The following is a 20,937-nucleotide window of genomic DNA, read 5'->3' as shown; positions in this document are numbered from 1 at the left end:
GCCGGCAATTGAGAAAATTCTAAATATATTCGGACTAAAAGCATATTTCCTTTCCCAAGATAACTGTCCACGTACAATGCGAGATTTTTTTAAAACTGAAACGGGTAGGTTATATTTTTGGTTTGTGCATGGACAATTAAACAATTTTAACAAGACTGTACTACTCATGGAAAAAAGTGAAGCAAGTGCGACTGACATTATTTTGAAATTAAGAAGATTGAAATCTAATCTTCAAGAACGCATGGACAGCACTTTTGTACCACAAAGAGCGAAATAAAGAATCTTGGTAGTAGCCAGGATATTGATAAATTTCAAACAGAAGTAACTGATTTTTACCGACGATGCATTTCATACACTGAATTATGGAAAGACAGTTTCGGAGGAGCCGACATTTTCGAATGGATTGGACTGAATCACGTATTGAAATGGGACGAAATCGAAGATATGCTGAAATTATAAACAAAATACATGGTTCGGACGATCGACAAAATATTAATACTGACAACCTTTTTGACGAGCTGTCACTTACGAAAGTTTTTATAGCATCAAAGAATGATGAATGGAATTCCACGATGATACAAATTGATTATGTTGACAAATGGGTTCTACTATTTAAACATTTTCATGAACAACACATTGATACACCTAACCTGGTAAAAATGGTGCAATATATTTTGTGCTTACCAGGCACCTCCGCTCCTTTAGAGCGTGTCTTCTCGATGATGAAACACATTTGGTCGGACGATAGAAGCCGTATGTTGGAGTCTACCGTACAAGCATTACTATACTGTAAATTAAACTTTAATATGACATATAACGATTTTTACGAAAAAATAAAAAAAAATAACATTTTATTAAAAAAAGTACATACAAGCGAGAAGTATGAATGGTACAAAAAATAAGTATTTTATTAATAAAAATTTTTGGCGGCAGCTTAATCGTTTTTTTTTTGTACTTTACCCTATCCACAATTTACTGTCCCGGTTAAGAGTTTCATAATAATGGTAAGCCTACATATGGATAAGTTGAGCCAAAACGACTTATTTTAATTTTTAAAAATCGTAGTATAATTTTTGACCAATATTTTTGTGACACTCTATATAATTCTAAATAAAACAAAATTTTACAAATTGGTGCCACCAGTTTGAGAGATGGTGTCAATAAAACGTCATAAATGCAATGAATATATTCATTAAATTCAGTTACTCAATTTATTAATTTAGAATGCTTCATATAGCTCCTTTTTTCGTCGAAAGTGGAGAAATAACCGTTTTAAGCTAGGATTGACAAATAATCCAAAATATGTTATCGCTATTTCTACTTACTGAGATTTAACAAAAGCAAATAATTCACAGAAGTATTTGTCCATTTAAATATATAAATATTCTATAAGTTTTATTAAGCGGAATATAAGCAAATTTTATTTTTAATAATATTATTTTTATGATAATGGAATGCATATTAGCGGAATAACAAGTTAAAATTTATAGTGGACTTCCCCTTTTGTTTATTTATTCATTTAAATTTTGTAAAAAAAATTATGAATTTTATTCTAAGAATAAAATGTATTGTGTATTAGCGCTTTATAAGGAGAAAATACATACAACCAAACTTCTGATTCCAAAGATGGAATCATCTGATATTTCTTATTATTTTAAGCAAATTAAAAAAACAATCTACAAAGTCAAAGAATATTTATTTTAAAGCAATTTATTCGCCAATACATAAGAATTAAAGAAACCCACAAATTCTTAAATAATAAAATTGAAATTATTTGTATTAAAGTCAATAACATACAAAATTTCAATGTACAAGGAATTATGTTTAAACTGTTTTTTTAGTAGTCGATGTTACTATCTCTAGACTTTATGCAAGCTCCAGTTCGCGTGGGCATGCATCTAAACAAATTGTCAACATTTTATTGTGGTAGGTTGTTTCCTTTCTTCAAGATCAGCTTGTACTAGCTGTACCATTTTTGTGAACTACTCCGGCAAGGTCTAATTCTTTTTTTAAGCATATTCCACAAATACTCTATAGGGTTAAAGTCGGGTGAGCAAGCAGGCCACTACAGAATAGTGATATCTTCTATTCAAGGAAGTCTTTAGTGATTCTGCTGGTATGTGGAGGTGCATTACCGTGCATGAAAATTAAATTTTTTCCCACTGCACTTTTTCATAGTCTAACTACAGGTTCTAGAACCAAATCAATATACCTGCGAGCTATTAAAGTTGGTTAAATGGAAATTAAAAGGGTTTTTTCACCGACCATATTACTTCCCCAGAACATAACAATACTCGGAAACCCGTAACTTTCTACTGCTATATAGTCCTTGAGCACGAAGTCTTCTTCTTATTGTTTCAACTGGAACACTTACATCTGTACCATCAAAAAGGTGATTTTGGAGCTGCGGGTAAGAAATTGTTAGGTTTCTTGTAGCTACTTGGACAATAAAACGATCTAGGCCAGCTGTTGTTACTTTTTCGCGACTTTATCTTGGTCTATTCTTGGGCGTTTCTGACTCTTGATACATAGCATAGCTTTTTCCAGCAACGCCCTGTGTTAGGCCTACCACTACAGCTATGTCCCTCTGAGACATTCCTGACTCCACAAGACCAATAATATTTCTCCTTTGCACATCCGTTATCCCCACATAAGGCATATTTTAACTCATAGGGCACTTAAGCCCACATAACGAACTCATCTGTGTTAAACCTTCACTAGAGGCGAATGTAAAAAGCACATAGGTGTTACCATAGAAAAACGAGAATTATGCCAGTACAATCATTGACTGGGAGCTTTTACAAAAAAAGTGTATATTATAAACGCAGCAGAAGCCATACGGAAAAGTTAAAAAACACTTAAAACTTGAAAACTTGCCCATCAAAGCAGTGCTAGTGTTAGATAATGCTCCAACACATCCTCGTGACTGCGATGTAGGTAACATAAAATTTGTTTTTCTTCCTCCTAATGTGTCGAGCTTAATGTAACTAACGGACCAAGAAGTGATCAAAAGTTTAAAAACAGGCAATAAGACTATTCAGGCATAAACTTCTTTTAGAAGTCATCATTGTCAAATCTTGGAGAAAAGTTTGGACAAGAATTTATTTGTGATCTAGAATATTGTAAGGACTGAAGAAAAAACACAAATCAATTCTTCAGGATCTTTAGCATTACAGCCAGAAGATGTGAAAATTGGATGTTACGATATGAAGATGACCTTGAAAATAAATTTTTGATGATGATGGAATCATAGATTTAGCAACCAAAGGGGAGAGGAAGATGAGAAGTGGCGGCGATGACGATAAAATGGGTTCTTATGAAGAAGCCAAAAATAAAATGGAAGTTGCATTAAAATACATTGAGCAGCACCATGAGTCAACAGCATTAGACTCTTGGCGAAGAGAAAATTGAGAGATATCATATTATAAGCAACACCCAGATTACAAATATAAAGTAAGTTAAAAGAAATGATGGGCAAGCTCAGCTAACAAATAGAAACCATACATAACTTACTAACCACAGTCATTAATAAACTCGCGTAATGACAGAACAATATAAATATAAAATAGGAGTCTGGAATGAAAATAGACTTCAACAATACATAGAATAATTCAAATATTTCATAAAAAACGAAAAGCTTGATATCCTACTCATCTGTACTGAAAATAATTACATTAGAGTACCAAAATATAAAGTGGAACAGCTGATAACTTACGAGAAAATATTCTCTAACTAGCATAACTATTTTTTTATAAAACAAGTGATGCTAATCTCTTGGCCATTTTCAAAAAGTGGGTTTGGTCCACCCAAACATCACAAAAAAAGAGAATAATATGAAGAATACTTCAAAACCTTTTAAACAGTAAATTCCTAAGGGGAGAAGACTAAAATATCAAAAACACTACCAGGAGATCCGGCCTAACAACCACAAAAGGTCGAAAATTGATGAAGGCTATAAAAGCTAATAATTTCAGGTAGGTACCTTACTGTGAAGAACCGACTTACTGTCAGCAGTAATAAATTACCAGACCTAATAAACCTTGCAGTTATTAAAGGAGTAGATATCCAAAAATTTACGCATCTTATGATCTATCCTCAGATCACTAGCCAAAAACTTATTTTACCTTTAACTTCAAGAGAAGAAAAATATGAAGTTAGAAAAAATTTTATTTTTAGAAAAAAGTGTAGCTTTGGAAAAAGTCTAGTGTATAGTACGTGCAGAAAGGTATTTTCTCACTCGTTTGAATTACGGAACTGGCTGGCGCTAGTGCGCAATTTTTCTGCTCAATATACTATTCCCATATTATAAATACAGTAAATACAAAATAAATATTCTAAGCACACGTAGGATTAATCGGCCAAAACGTCAACCGGCTAGGTCTGCTGTCCTGGCGTGATCGGTTAAGAGGAATTATACTAATATATGAATAGAAATAATATTTTTCATTTGCAACATTGTGTTTTCATATAAAATATGCATAAAAAACTAATAGAATAATATTATTGTATTGAATAGATAAATAAAAATCAAAACATTAAATAGCTTCATAGAAAGCGAAATATATTTAACAAGTATAATATTAAAAACCAGCTCATAAATAATTAATGACACCACGATGAATGTAACAGAATGTAATCAAAAACCTTGAGATAAAATAAACAAAGGTTTACCTATATTTAATTGATTAAAAGACAGAAACCAGACTGTACCTATACTTAAATCAACAGAAATCTTAACGTACTAAAAGTGAAAAAGACACTTTGAAACTAAAAAAAGGAATCAAATAAAAAACAATAAAGAGTTTATTGTCGTATATATGCAAAAGAAATATGTATAATATTTAAATACAAACTCATAAAGCAATCATGAAAATATTCAATAGACAACATCTTTGAGCTAGGTTATAATACAACTGGACTCGAAATTACAGAGTAAATATAAGCTGCAATAAAAATACCTAAAGCATGAATACAAATGCTGCCGGTGATTCCCAAACCCTGATTGAACCACATGAATGATTATTATCTGCCGTGTTATATCTATTCAGCGTTATGATAAGGTATATCATATTTAAAAAAAATAGAAATTAATTTCTAACCAATGACAAGCTGTGACGACATGACACACCCACCGATTAGTCGTCTGAAACTGTGACCTTGAACTTATCTTGGGATTGAACGTAGTATAGACACAAATAAGCCATCCACAAATCTACAAAACGGCCCAACCAAATCCTTGGAGAATTAAATATTAGAACATTATCTAAATTTAAGAAGTACTTCTTATTAAAACAAAATTGATACTTAGGGTACACATCAAGGAAAAAATTCATGTTTTTCTAGAAAATTATAGTAAAGTTTTATTTGAGATTAAGAATAGTGAAAACTTATATTTTCTACTAGAATAAGATGATAAAGTGTATAAAGGGTGATAAAGTTAGGTTATATCTGTTATTATGGGAGATACGAACAAAATTTATTTACAAAAATAGGAGGTAGCTACAAGCTTTACATTTTAAAATTAATTACAAATATACAGGGCTTTCCTTAATACTGTACCGTATCAAAGATATATATATTTTTTTATGAAATGCCCAGTATTTTATTTTAAATTTAAAATCCGCTTCGCTTGTTCGTTACAAAGATATAAAGTTGTCACTTGTATACTGGTATTAATTAGGCAGGATTTTTAAAAGTCTGCCAATAATTATTGTGAGTTGACCATGATTGATTTATAAAAAGCTCACAATTTACCATCATTGTATGTTATTTTCGTAAGCAAATGAAGATACAGAAAAGAAATCAATTTACGTCAAATAAAACTTATAAAAAAAATTGACTAACGGAAAATTATTATAAATATAACTATTTATTTAAATAAGGTGTTCAAAATGGCCTTTCGTGCTTAAAGGCGGTTATAAAAGAGTTGCTTACATTATAGTCCAGTCGTCAGAGATTTGACCCCTAAAAATCATTGGAACAACCTGATTTTTGCCAAGAATATCAATTTTGGAACCCCAAAAAAGATGCAAAAAAGTTTACTACTTTGAACCCCGGGATTCTTCCTAAAACCCCTCTCGTAGAGGCGTAAAAACTCAAAAAAATCGATTTATTAGGAACCTGTACCCCGTAGAAAAAAATGTTTCAAACGAAAAATGTAGCTGAGATAATTTTAAACAAAAATGTTATTAGCAGTATTTCTGTAGAATGAACCGTTCTCTTAGAAACAACGTTTAAAGAGCCTGGCGATTTTGAATGTCAGTTACACGCGCGAAATCAATGTTAAAAAATGTGTATTAAGTTTACGTTAAAAATTCGATATCTTTTGATCAGAGTGTGCTATCGACAAAAATCAAAACGCGTTTTAAAGGTGAGTGCAGCTTTCTTGTGAATTTATTGTATTTTGCCGCAAATGAAATGAGTTTCTATAAATCTGCTCAATAGATAAACGTTGCGCAATTTTTGCCATTTTTTTACAATTTTCGTGAGATCAATAAAATGTATCCCTTCAATTAACCGTTCTAAAAACCAATCTTTAAAACCTATAACATAAAATTTAAATTTTGAGGTATTTGAACTATGACTAAAAAACGCAGAATTTAAACTTTTACATTACAAAGGATCGCACGTTACGGCAAATGCCTCCAAGAAGATGGTTTTAACCCTTTCCAGTCAGATGATCCCATTTGGGATCATAGCAATTTTTTCTGCTTTAACGGCAAAGGAAACTACTTATGTCGATTTGGCGAACGGTATTGCGTTGCCTCAACTTTCTACTAGATGAAGCTGTATTAATTTATTTGACAATTCTATCAGTAAGCGGTAGTCATATTTCAATGTAAACTTCCTGAGGAATTCTAAAGAAATAAATAAAAAATAAACCTTATAAATGGGGCATAAAATTTTTTGCAAGAGCAGGACGCAGCGGTATACTATACGATTTTGAGATATATGTGGGGAAAGGAACAGTCCAAGATGAATCAGGTCTTGGAATTGGTGGGGAAATAGTACTAAAGTTGGTCGGAAATCTGCCAAACCACATGAATTTCAATATTTTCACGGATAATTGGCTCACATCTTATAATCTACTTATTAGTCTGAAAGAACGGGGCTTTCTTGCTGCAGGGACTGTAAGAAGTGGGCGGCTGGCAGGTTGTCTTTTTTCAGAAAACAAAGTTCTAATGACAAAAGGTCGTAGATCCTGTGATGTAAAAATAGACAGCAAAAAAAATATTACTGCTCTCAAATGGTATGACAATAAGTCCGTCATATTAGCATCGAACTATATAGAAAAATATCCTCTTGATAAAGGGAAGAGATGGTGCAACAAGAGCAAAATCTATGTAGAAATCGAACGGCCAGCAATTGTCAAAGGATATAATATTTCGATGGGGGATGTGGATTTGCATGACATGCTTGTGAAACTATATAGAATCAAAATCAAACCAAAAAGATTCTATTTGAGAATAATATTTAATTTTATTGATACATGTATTGTCAACTCCTGGTTGCTGTACCGAAGACAGTGCAAACAAAAACAAGTGAAACACATCACCCTTCTCCAATTCAAATCTTAAGTTGGACATGCGTTACTGAAAGCTGGAAAGTCCGACACGAGAAAACGAGGACGTCCTTCTCAAGAGAATACACCAAATAAGAGACAAGTAATGCATCCTGCACCAGGGCAAGATGTTCGATTTGATGGCATAGGACACTCACCACTACATGATCAAAATCGCACAAGGTGCAAATTATGTATAAAGTTTTACTCTAGAATAAAATGTTCTAAGTGCAATGTTTTTTATGTTTAAACAATATTAAAAATTGTTTTTATAGTTTTCATGTACAAAATTAAATTTTTAATAGTATAAGTGCAATAATAAACGTATTTCCTATTATAGTCAATTTTATACCAGACCACTATATCGAGTGTTATAAATGGATAATTCGGGTACCACCAACGCCAGTAATGATTCCAAATGGGATAAATTTTTTTGAGTTTGAAGACTCTAGGATGCAAAATTTTTACAAAAGTTATCAACAAATATTTTTTCTTGTATCGTTTCCTATAACATACATTTTTTTCAACAAAATTTATTGAAAAAAAATTATTTGTGCTGGAAAGGGTTAAGTCTAGTTTGTAGCGGAAAATGGGTAGTTTAAAAAAAAAACGTACTAATGTAATTTAAAAAGAATAGTCTTAAATGTTTTTGATCGTTTGTAATGTGAAAGTTTAAATTCAGCGTTTTTTAAGCATCTTTCAAATGCCTTTACCGTTGAGCTGATACAAATTTTATCTTTATTTTTTTCTACAGAAAAAATGCTAATAACCATTTTTGTTCAAAATTATCTTAGCTACATTTTTTATTTGAAACATTTTTTTCTATGGCGTACTAATTTTTTCCCCCTCTACGAGAGGAGTTTTAGGAGAAACACTAAGGGTAAAAGTGGTAAACTTCCAAAAATGGTGGATTTTGCATGTTTCTCTCATATATAACCACAATCACTTGACTGGACAGACCTAAAAATAGGTTGGCCGCGAATGTGTTAAATTAAAAACAAAATACAGGGTGTTTTGTTTAAAATTATGGAATACCCTGTATATTTGTAATTAATTTTAAAACATGAAGCTTACAACTACCTCTTATTTTTGTAAATAACTTTTTTTGGTATCTCCTATAATAACAGATAGATTGTACTCTGCCACAAAAGTTTATCACTCTGTATATTTTCAATTAAAACGATCTAAGAATAATTGCTAATACTGACTTCTTCTACGTCGAACAAAATTTTATTGCACAATTTTTAAAAGATTCTAAAATATGTATTTAACAGATTACTCCTATTTTTTAATGTATGTGACACAACGGTTTTCTAATGCCATCTTTTTTGTTAAACAGAAAACATTATCGATTAAGAAATGATTCAAATTTAATCCTGACTACTACTACATATAGAATAAAACTTAAGAACTTTAATACCTTAATAACAAGTGAAATTATTCATTACTACAATAATACTGTAAGCAAAAATAGACCGAGAACAAATCTGTGCCTTAGATAACAATGTTTTTGATACAAAATATATGTGCCAATGGTTTTTCGAAAGAGAGACGAAGATTCAAAAGTTTTTGATAAAAATGAATATCACAAATAACCGTAATACAGTGCAAATATTGATAGCAGTAGAACTAAAAACTATTTTGTTTACATTGTTTTATTGCTGATTTAATTAATTATTTAACAAATAAATCTTAATATACAGATTCTTACCGGTGCCGAAATCAACAATCATTTGTCCAATAAACACATCCACCACATTAATATTTGTTTCGTTGAATAATAAAGTATTAAACAAATAGCACAAAAACTCAACGTACCTTACTTATTATTTAGTCAAAAAGTGTTAATATTTCTGGCCTCGAATGTTGACAACCAAGTTCATACGTTCATACACTACACAACACACTGGTTGAATGAATGGTAGGTAATGTTGAATTTTCTCGTTCGTATCACTTGTGGTTCTATATAACAGGGGAGATAAGCGTTGGATAGGAATTGGATTAATCAAAAATGTTGATAGTTCGTTTTAGGTGATGATAGGGGGACACGCAGGAACAGCTCAATTAATAACAGAGGATAAGAAAAAAATAAGTTGAGTGTAGGTTCATATTCATATTTTTGAACATACGTTACAATATTGTTTTAGATTTATCATTATATATGTAATACGTAATATATATTATAATATTGCGCGGCATAAGTTAGGGATGTTGCCAATATAATGGTAATGGGTAATGGTACTTCATTCTACATTAATTATTTGTAAGTAAACGATTAAAAATTATTATAGTTTTTAAAAAACATGAAAATAGGATCCCTTATAAAGATAATTAAACCAAAAAAAACATAAGCACCTGTACAGCCATTTGAAAATGACCTTTGTTCGCTCAAATATAATTGTTGAATGTTTGTAATATAATAAACTACTTGACCCATCTTTCGCAGAAATAGTAACTGTAAGAAAACTCACATTATGAAATGTGTTTTAAATATTTTTATTGTTTATTTTTATAATTGTTCTTCTTCTTCCAGTGCCGTCTCCACTAATGAAGGTTGGCTATAACCATTGCAAATTCGTCTCTATCTTCTGCTTTTCTTAAGAGCGTCTGTGTGTTTAACCCGGTCCAGTCGCGAATGTTTTTCAGCCAGGATATTTGTTGTCTACCAGGACCCCTTTTTCCTTCGAGTTTACCCTTCATAATCAGCTGCAATAACTCGTACTTAACTTTTCTAAGTATGTGCCCCAAATATACTGTCTTTCGCCTTTTAATGGTGGTCAAAAGATCTCTGTCTCTTCCCATTCTGTGCAACACTATTTCGTTCGTAATGTGATCAGTCCATGGTATCCTCAAAATTCTCCTAAAAAGCCACATCTCAAAAGATTCCAGTTTTCTCATTAAGTCAGGCTTCGACAACATAAAGAAGAATATAGTGGATATAACATTTTACCATCTGATATCGGATTTGCAGATTGAGTGTTTGGTTACTCAGAAATTTCCTCACCTTCAAAAAGGCTGCTCTTGATTGCTCTATTCTTGGACGAATTTCTGATTTCGGATTCAGATCTTCCGTAATCCAGACTCCTAAGTATTTCATTTTGTCCACTTGCTCAATATCTTCATTTTTTATCTGGATCCTTGTAATGACTTTGCTCCTCTTACTGATAACCATGGTTTTTGTTTTCTTTGTTTATTGTTAAACCAAACTGTTCCCCACTTTCACAAATTGTGTTTAGTAACGTCTGCAGGTCTGTCTCACTTTCAACGATAATGACGATATCGTCAGCATAACGGATGTTATTTATATTTTCACTATTTATCTTGATCCCTTCTGTACAGTTTTCAAGTGTTTGCGTAAATAACTCTTCGGAATATGTATTAAATAGTAATGGTGAAAGTACACAGCCCTGTCTCACTCCTCTACTTATCTGTTGCGCATCCATGCTACTTTCATCTAATGTTACCATAGCCTGTTGGTTCCAATAGAGATTTCCCACTATGTTAATGTAATTTTTGTCGAGTCCTTTTCTCTTTAGACATTCCATGAGAACGTTATGTTTAACTTTGTCGAAAGCTTTCTCATAGTCTATAAACTCAACAAAAAGATCTTTTTGTTGGTCTCGACATTTTTGGGTAAGAGTTGTGAAACTATACAGGGCTTCCACTATTCCGAAGCCGTCTAATACTAAAACTGTCTAATACTCATATCCGCTTGGCACTTTCTGAACATTCTTGCATGTATAGTCTTTAAAAATGTTTTTAATAAGTGCTAGTAGCAGCTAAAGTAATCCGAAAATTGAGACAAAATGGGAGTGTTCCATTAAAAAAAATGACGGTGGCGTCATTACTCGAAAGTAATTCACCCTGTATATTAGAATATTATTTTAAAATACGGTAAATTAAAATCAAAAATCGACGTGTTTCAGGATTATTTCTTAAAATACTCTGTTTAGCTAAAAAAGAATTTGTTCCATACTTTACGGACACAGTGTATATATATATATCATCATTCTCAGCGTATTGTACCAATTATGGTGCCGCGTCCCTTACACAGTCATTCTTCATTTCGGCGCACGATTGTCTAATAACATGTTGTGCCATGTTGTAACGGCTTGTTTCCTTATAATATTATTTATCTTAAATTTGGATGTCTTCTTGGTCTCTTGACGCTTGTTGGATACCACAGTGTAACCATCGATTGTCAGTTCTTTTCGCTAAATGCCCCGTTCACTGACGTTTTGAAGATTTAATTCTGTAGATTACAATAGTTCGCAGCCGGTTGTCATGATTGGTGGTATAAACTGATCAAATGCATTTTTCTTCAAGTATCCTGGATTTAAATATAAGCATTTTTACCAAAAGATGCCCAAGCCAGTTTCATTCTTCTGTTGATTTCTAGAAGTAAGGAGCCAAATTTATGTATTAATTGTCCCAGGTATATCTTAGACATCTATTAGCTCGTTGTACATGGTTTTTTAGTCAAGTTCATTTTTAGGCCAACTTGATTGCTAGCTGTATTTAGGTCGCTTATAAGTTCTTGTAGTTCTGCAGGATTATTAGCAATCAGAACGATGTCGTCTGCAAATCTTAAATAGCTGACAAATTGTACATCAATGGATAGACCTTTGTTCTGTCAGTTCATTTTGCTTAATATATTTTGTATAGTTGCAGTGAAGAGCTTTGAGCCTCTTTATCGGACACCTCTGGTAGTAAGAAATTCTGGAGTGTTTTTATAAATTTTTACCTTAGCTGTTGCTTCTCTGTATATATTTTCGAAAGTCCATTCGAAGCTATGTTAGAGTTGCTTCCTAAGACAGAATAGATTTATTTTCACGTTCAGAGCGACTGTGAAAGCCATTCTGAAGAGGCCTATTAGATGGAATACGTATAAGCGGATACACAGACGCACTATATGTGAAATCAAATCTTCACTGTTTTTTCCTTTTTATTTTCTAAAGTCTCTATGTATGGATTGTTAATGCCTTGGTTGGTCAAAGCTTATATTACTGCCTTGGGATATAATGAATCGAAAACCTGTCGAAATCTATGAAGGTTAATGCTAGCGGTATTTCATATTCTTTACCTCTAAGTACTGATTAGTTCGCTCATATGATCCAGGGTACTGAATCCACTTTTCAAGCCAGCTTGCTCTCTTGGCTGTGCAGCATCTAATGCATTTTTAAATCTGTTGTTGAGGATCTTTGTGAATATCTTCTATATGATTGGTAGTAAACTTATAGGTCTGTAGTTTTTGATATCCTCTTTGCCACATTTCTTATGAATAAGAATCATGTTTGCTGTATTCTAGTGGTCTGGTTTGCATCTTGACCTTTGTCAGTTCGTAAATATGCCTGCTAAAGATTTTTCAGGTTTTTTGCCAGATTATATAAGCAGTTCCACTGTTATGCCATCTACTCCAATTGCTTTACTGCTTTTCATTGTTGTAATTGTCGATTCTACTTCTTCCGGAAGGACTTCTGATACATCTTCTTGGTTACTGATTGCTTCTTAAAGTGATTCAAGGTATTTATATAGTTCTCTGAAGAATTTAGTCACGAGTTGTATTATTTTATTTCTGTCTGTAATTTTGGTGTTTTCGTTTGTTAGAGCAATGATTTTTTGGAGAACTAATTATTGCTATTTTTATATATGCTTGTAATTGCTCTTTTATAAAGACTTGTCGACCTTCCTTTCTTGTAAGGTTTGCCAAACTTTAGCTCTATTAATTTAATCAAACGTCATCTCTAGGTTGATTACTGCAGTGTGAAGTGTTTCAGTGTTCAAAACGGTCAGTGTTTACCAATGTTTACATGCTATTTAAAAAAAACTGCAGCAGTGAAATAGGGGCGAGCGCAACTTGTATAAAAGCTAGTAGTACTAATTAACACTTCGTACATACTTATTGTATGAATGCTGAACTTCCAAACTTTTCGCGGGTGAGGCCAAAAAGCGAAAATACATTCGCGCAACCCACTAAAACCTCATCCTAGTTGGCATTTGGTGTATTATTTTAAAATTTGGAATATCTGATGTTTAATTGATTATTTTACAGATATTAAATAAAATATTCCGCAATAGTTAAATATATTTTTTAATTATATTGAGAAATGTTTTAAAAAATATATTTTCGGTTGGTTTTTAAGTTTCGACAATTTTCAAACTCTTTTCTATAGATTAAAAACTTTAACCAGAAGAACATATCCGACAGATTTACTTTGGGACTTTCAGCTAAAACAATTTTCTTACGCCAACTTATATAGTTGCGTTGGAAAAAAAAATCTATTGGAGTTTCTTATATTAAACCATCAAAACGGTAATTTACAGGAAATGTAGATACGAGTTACTATTTAAATTTGTGGGTGGTTCCTATAGGCTCAACAAACTATCTTTAAAATACCATTCTAATTTTCATTATCTCAACTACGATTACGTCTTCAGTCAAAAAGATCTCTGCTAATAAGGTGGCTTTATCAGCAAATGAAATTTGCTTCAGAAAATGAGTATTTTGATTATTTGTGCTTGTGGTAATATATGCATATTCAAATCAAACATAGTACAAGTATAATATATCTCGGTTATAAATTTTGTACTGGTAAAAAGTGGTTTGCAATAACTGCTGATAAGGGTGAAGTACGTAGGTGAGAATTATCAGCAATTTGTATTAAAATGCTGTTCTCTCGATTACCAGAAATTTTTTGAATCATATCTTAACATTAAATTTGCACTTAAGTTTCCAAAATTCTTTTATCATACATCTTATCATACCTAAGTACCATACGTGATAGAAACAGTTATACATAAGCATCTAAGGATTTAATTTGTTTGCATGCCTGCCTAGGAATCACAGAGACTATGAGAGGCACACTGGACTCCCTTGATTATACAGGGTATTTCGTTGGGAAAGTAACAAACGTTAACTGTAAAAACGGAACACTTAAGCTATATCAAAAATCCTATACATAATGGGTCTTACTTCATCAATAAGAAAGATTTAGGGTGTTTTATCTATTTTGCCAACTTCTTATTTGATTCATAACTTTTTAACCACACTGTATACCTATGATCTTTATATTTGGCACGAAAATATTCTTTAAGATGTCCAATCGATTAATTTATTTATAATTATAAGAAATCCAGTCCGGATTAAATAATATTGGTAAAATATTCCGAATCAAAAACAACACCCTGTACATTAGATGGTTTTAAAATGGATAGCGGAAAACTAAGATAAGTGGTATACTTTGAATTTTCTTCAAAGTTTTTTTTCTGGGAAAATTATGAATTTGAATTCTGAAATTAGTGAAATGTTAAAGCTCGAAGTAGAAAAAACGACTTAATTTTAATTAATACCATTATTTAATCTCAATTGATAAGATATTAACATTTCAGGGTTTTTTATGTGCGACAAATAATTCATGAAAATTATTCATCTTTAATTAATGAATAAATGATAAAAAGTCCACAAAAAATATATATCTTATATAAACGAAGTAGCTTAAAAATTAAAAAAAAAACAGCGAAACTTTGCAGAAATATAACCATACAAAATTAAAATAATTGCCGTAAAATGGGGTGAAATCGATAATTGGGAATGATTCTGAATATTTTAATTTTGCCTGAAATCTACGAAGTTTAACAAACGGTTGACAACGTCGCTTTAGTTAGTAAATACTAGCGTGAACCTGTGATTTTTTAATTGAAGTAAGTATATTTTTTTATTAAAAAAAGCTTGTTTGAATTATGGCTATATTTTTGATAACTTTCTTTAGATTCCTAACTTTCCGCTGCCTGAGAAAAACAACAAAAAAATTTGCGATTTTAACTAATTATCTGAAACATGTGCTCTGTCAACACATGTAAACATGCTATTTTTCAGGGTATCATAATTAACGCGGGAAATTAAAAAAATCTCAATGGGGCTAATTTGATCAGATCTGTGGAGCGAAATTGATCTCTATCAGGGGCGAACATTTTTTCTGAAGAAACCTTAAATTAGTACTTTCGTTTCAGAAAAACTGGTTCTAAATTATATAAGAAAACTTGGTGCCCGACCATATAAAGACTATGGGTGGTAAGGGTGGAAAATGCCCTCCAGAAAGTTCTTGAGGAAGGATGGTCCTTACGTCGCGCTTCCGATGAATATAAAATTCCCTATGGAACCCTTAATAACCGCTTTAATGGCCGACATGGAAAAACGAATGTTGGGCAGACTGCATTTTCCGCGAACTAAGAAAATACCATTATACAGCGTGCTGCAATATGCAGCAAGTGGGGATTTCCCCTTAACTTACGAGATATAAAATATTTAGTCAAAAGTATTTTGGATGCCCAGGGTCGATAAGTGCCTCTTTTCAAAATCAATTTACTTGGAAATGACTGGGTATATTCATTACTGAGACGGCATAAAGGAGAAATTACTTAAAATTTAATCACGACGTGAATATAATCACGACGTGCATCAGATTTTTATAGACTTCAAACAGGCTTATGATTCAATTAATCGTGCAACATTATGGAAGGCAATGATCGAGCTTGGCGTACCCAAGAAACTAGCTGCGGTTACACAAATGTGTGTAAGTAACTCTTTTGCACAAGTTAGAATAGGGGGAGAAATATCAAATGCTTTTTAAGTAATTTTTGGACTAAGACAGGGAGACCCGTTATCCCCATTGTTGTTTAACCTGGCCTTAGAATATGTCATGCGAAAAATATATCCAAAAATCAAACCAGACATAACTGCTCGGGGAGCAAAAATCATACTCGCCTTTGCCGACGTAGACGCAGTAGCACAATCAACATTAGAAATTAAGGATATTTTCTCGAGCTTTGAAGAAGCTGCATTAAACATCGGTCTAAAAATAAATGAAGACAAAACAGAATACATGGTCGTCTCAAAACAAGAACGACGGCGAATAAGGCAAAACATTACTATAAATGATCACAACATTGAAGTTAAAGAATTTAAATATCTAGGAGCAACTATCACAAATGACAACAAATTAGAGCGAGAATTTGAAACGCGAATAATGGCAGGAAACAGATCTTTCTTTGCAATACAACATCTAATGAAGTCAAAACTTCTTTCACGAGGAACAAAAAGATATATAAGACGTATGGAAGCAAAACATGGACGCTAACAAAAAGAGAAATAAATAAATTGCTGGTGTGGGAACGTAAAATTCTTCGAATGATATATGGCCCTTGCAGAGACAGCTTGACAAACGAATGGAGGGGCAGATACAATAACGAGCTAGAGTCTCTATTCGGAAAAGAAAATCTAGTCAGATATATTATCAATAGACTCAGATGGGCAGGGCATGTGATACGCAGTAACGACAATCGCCTTATAAACAATGGGTTCTAGGAAAGGCCAGAGGGAAGAAGGTCTGTAGGGCGGCCTAAAAAAAGGTGGAAAGATGCAGTCAAAGAAGATCTAGAGAAAATGGGAGTGCGACAATGGGAATTACTGGCACAGGACCGACAAACATGGAAGGCAATAGTAAACGCGGCAAAGACTCACGAAGAGTTGTAGCGCCATTAATGATGATGATGATAATAACATATTCAATTACGACAAGATCAATGTATAAGATAACCCCAGAAATAAGTAATAAATAGATATTATTTATATATTTTACTCAAGCAGCAACGACTATAATGATGTGATCTACTTCGGCTTCAGGATTGCTGTTACCACCATATATAATTTATCACGCAGAAAACATGTGGTTACAATGGACTGAAAATGATCCAAAAGGATCACCTTGCTGTACTGACAGATGCTGCTCTGTAGGTTCTCGATACAATTGCACCCATCATGGATGGATAGATTCACAGACATTTATGGATTGGTTTACTTCGATATTAGACAAGATGGCGATTTTACACAAAAAACTATATGATATAGGATTACCTCAAAATATAGCGACTAATATTGTTCATCTTTATAATAATCGTGTTATATATATTAAAGATCATTTAAACCAACTACACGGTCCTAGAATTGCTCATACAGGTCTTCCACAAGGATCAGTTTTAAGTCCGTTATTGTTCAACATATTTTCAGCAAGTATTCATGGCATTTTTGACAACACAATCAATTGCATCCAATACGCTGATGACATATGCATCTATACAGAGCGTAACTCGTATACTGACTGCCTGGAGGCTCTGGAATTCATCATGCAAAACGTTAATAACTGGGTAAAAAATCATGGACTGACCATTTCCCCTGACAAATCAGCCACAATGATATTCACTAGACATAGGATTCGTACGCCTGACAAAATAAAGTTGTCTGGATATGATATACCTATTGTCAAAGAATACAAATATCTTGGCATTCTTCTTGATCCCAAACTCTTATGGTCAAAACATGTGGAATATATAAAAAGTAGGTGTGAAAAAGGTATTAATATTCTTAAATGTGTTACTAATCGAAGATGGGGTGCTGACCCCAAAGTTGCATTGATGTTTTACAGAGCCTACGTGCGATCTATTGTAGACTATGGTTGCATTCTGTATGGTGCCGCCAGTAACACACACTTATTAACTGTAGACCGCATTCAGTTTAAATGTCTAAGAATATGCTTGGGCACCATGAAGTCTACTCCTTGCCCTGTACTACTTGCTGAAAGTAATGAAATACCTCTTCAAAATCGTCGAGAAATTATGGCAATTAAACATATCCTGAAGCTAAGATTAAATAATAATAATCTACTTAGTCAACTGTATGAGTTATCTATTGAAAACCTCTCAAATAAATACTGGCGCATAAAAAATTCTCCTCCACTTGCTGATGCTTTCTTAGAAACTAATGAGTATCCTAATATCTATGGCAAAGAAAAAAGATTACCAATATATAAAGCTAATTTTCAGGTAACATTAAATAAACCAAAAGTCATTATACCAAAGTACACAGAATTCCCACAAATAAACTTTGTCTTACTTAGATCCATATTGAGTGACTATAATGATCACGTAATAATGTATACCGATGGTTCCAAAAAAGAGGATGGTGCCACAGGTTGCGCAGTTTACATTCCACATAAAAGCGAATCTTTGAAAATTAAACTTCCATCACATTGTTCAATATATACTGCTGAAGCGGTAGCTATCGAAAAAGCATTAGATTGGCTAGATTCACACAATTTAAATAAAGCAGTAATATTATCAGATTCATTATCGGTCATTAAAGGATTAAACTCAGATATGACTCAACATAAAAGAAATAATATTCTTTGTGCTATTAAAAATAAAATATATAGTAAAGATATTACAGTTATTTGGGTTAAAAGTCATATAGGTATCGAGGGAAATGAACTGGTTGATCAGCTTGCTAAAGATGCGACCCATGTTGGACTCTATATTCCCATATTTACATTGGAGGACTTACAACAACATTATTATAACAAAATTTTTATAAATTGGAAAGAAAAATGGAAAAACATAGCAACGAATTCAAATAATCAATATTATACTATCCACCCTACCCTACCACAAGATGTTGACTATATTTTCAAATATGCAATGCCAAAGAAGTTGACAGCCACAATTACTCGACTGAAAACTAATCACGGTGCATTCCCAGCTCACTTGGCTAAGTTAAATATTATCCCTTCTGGGGTATGCTCATGCGATAATATATCACAATGTGACATCAACCATATTCTTTTTAAGTGCGATAAACATAGGTATGAAACAGATCAGCTGTATTCAAAACTATCAGAACTTAAAATTCAGACTCCCATAAACATCACCCATTTACTCTCCTTAGATAGTAGAGAAGTATACGAACTAATATGTAACTTTTTATTTAAAGTTGGTTACATTATTTAAAAACTAATATCTTACATTACAATTCTGTGGCTAAAGGACTAGTTTCCAAGCCAACTCTCCAAACACACACACACACACACACAAGATGGCGAAATGGACGTCCAAATTAACAACCTTTTGGTACATTATTTAAAGGAGAAAAGATATTCAGCTGCACCATGTAGGCGAAATATTAAGCAAACCAAACTAAAGTCGAGAAAGGAAAAAGTGACAGTGAAGAAGAGCCACCAAGTGATAACGAAACAGAAAGTGAAACGTCTAACTTGGATGAGACTGACAATAATGATGGGGTTGAATATTTTGTCTATAACAAGGATGACATCAAAGAAGGAGTGTTTCTGTTAGTAAAGGTATTAGGAGGAAGAATGAAGAAGCAACACTATCGCTATCTTGCTTAAATTCAAAAAGCTAATGAAAAGGACCTAGACATTGTAGGATATAAATCTACGAATGAAGTAAAGAAAGCCTTCAAACTGGTCGAACATGATAAATTTTCGGTTGAAGTGAGTGTTATTATTGCCATTTTCCCTATCCTCTTCTTCTTCTTCTAATGGCGCTACAACCCTTTGTGAGTATTGGCCTGCTTAACAATGTTCTTCCATTCTGCCCTGTCGGATACTTTCCTTCGCCACTGCCTGATGTTCATGGTTTTAAGATCCCTCTCTACGTCGTCTATCCATCTTTTACGGGGCCTTCCTCTTGTTCTGTTTCCTTGGGGCTTCCATCTCTGGACTACTTGTACAGCTCGATTATCTGGCATTCTTTCTAGGTGACCAAGCCAGTTTAGTCCTTGTGACTTTACAAATCTGACAATATCTGCGCTCTGCATTAGTTCATCCAGCTCGTGATTCATTTTAATTCCCCATGAACCATCCCTGCATTGGGTTGGTCCAAATATCTTCCCCAGTATTTTGCGCTCAAATATTCTCAGTTGATTTTCATCAGTGGTTGAGAGGGTCCACGTTTCACATCCATATGTGACCACTGGTCTAATTACTGTTTTGTAGATTCTCAGCTATCCTGAATTCCTTAATTCAACAGAAACAGCTTTCATGTGTTTAAAGATGTTTAAAATTATGTGTTTTGGTGTTCTACATTGCACTACTAGCCCAACTTTGTCATTCTTTGGTTTAAAAAGCCATAAAAACCATATTACTTTTCATGTATTGTTTCATACGATTACAATTTTTAGAAACTATTAGTTTCTAATGAATATGGCTATTTGGTTCAGTTTTTTTTATATCATTGATAACTTTGTTTGTGAAACCTAATTTAGGGTGTATTAGCATATTTTTGTTTTTTGTATGAATAAAATAAATCTGTAGAAAAGCAAATTGTGGTTTAAATTCAGAGTCAGTCGAAATACAGAGTCAGAATGGACGAGCCTTGTCTAGAACCCAGATTAAATTGACTTTTTTGGCCACGATAGTAATCGTTAGAGCACTCTGCAGTCCCCATTAGCTTAAAGCCAACTTTAAGGTTTTTAACGCTGCCTGAATCTCAAAGCAGATAGTAAATATCCTGCCAAATAAAGCGCT

The 20,937-nt window shown here is 32.9% G+C and overlaps 1 protein-coding gene across 3 annotated transcripts in view; it reads right to left on the bottom strand.

Moving 5' to 3' along the window:
* The window catches only part of eas (ethanolamine kinase 1), a 129,302-nt gene that overhangs the window by 72,555 nt on the left and 35,810 nt on the right, over positions 1–20,937 (bottom strand). Inside the window, exon 1 of one of the 3 annotated variants that reach the window (XM_072534570.1) lies at positions 9,273–9,579. The exons of 1 other annotated variant lie outside the window; for it this stretch is intronic. The gene's annotated coding sequence lies outside the window, so the exon portion shown is untranslated. Of the gene's footprint in view, positions 1–9,272; positions 9,580–20,937 lie in introns of those variants that run through there. One more of the 3 variants, XM_072534569.1, reaches the window with a different exon arrangement.

Source organism: Diabrotica undecimpunctata, chromosome 6, assembly GCF_040954645.1.
Source record: "Diabrotica undecimpunctata isolate CICGRU chromosome 6, icDiaUnde3, whole genome shotgun sequence".
In the NCBI taxonomy this organism is placed as follows: Eukaryota; Metazoa; Arthropoda; class Insecta; order Coleoptera; family Chrysomelidae; genus Diabrotica; species Diabrotica undecimpunctata.
This window is presented reverse-complemented; position numbering and strand designations above follow the sequence as displayed.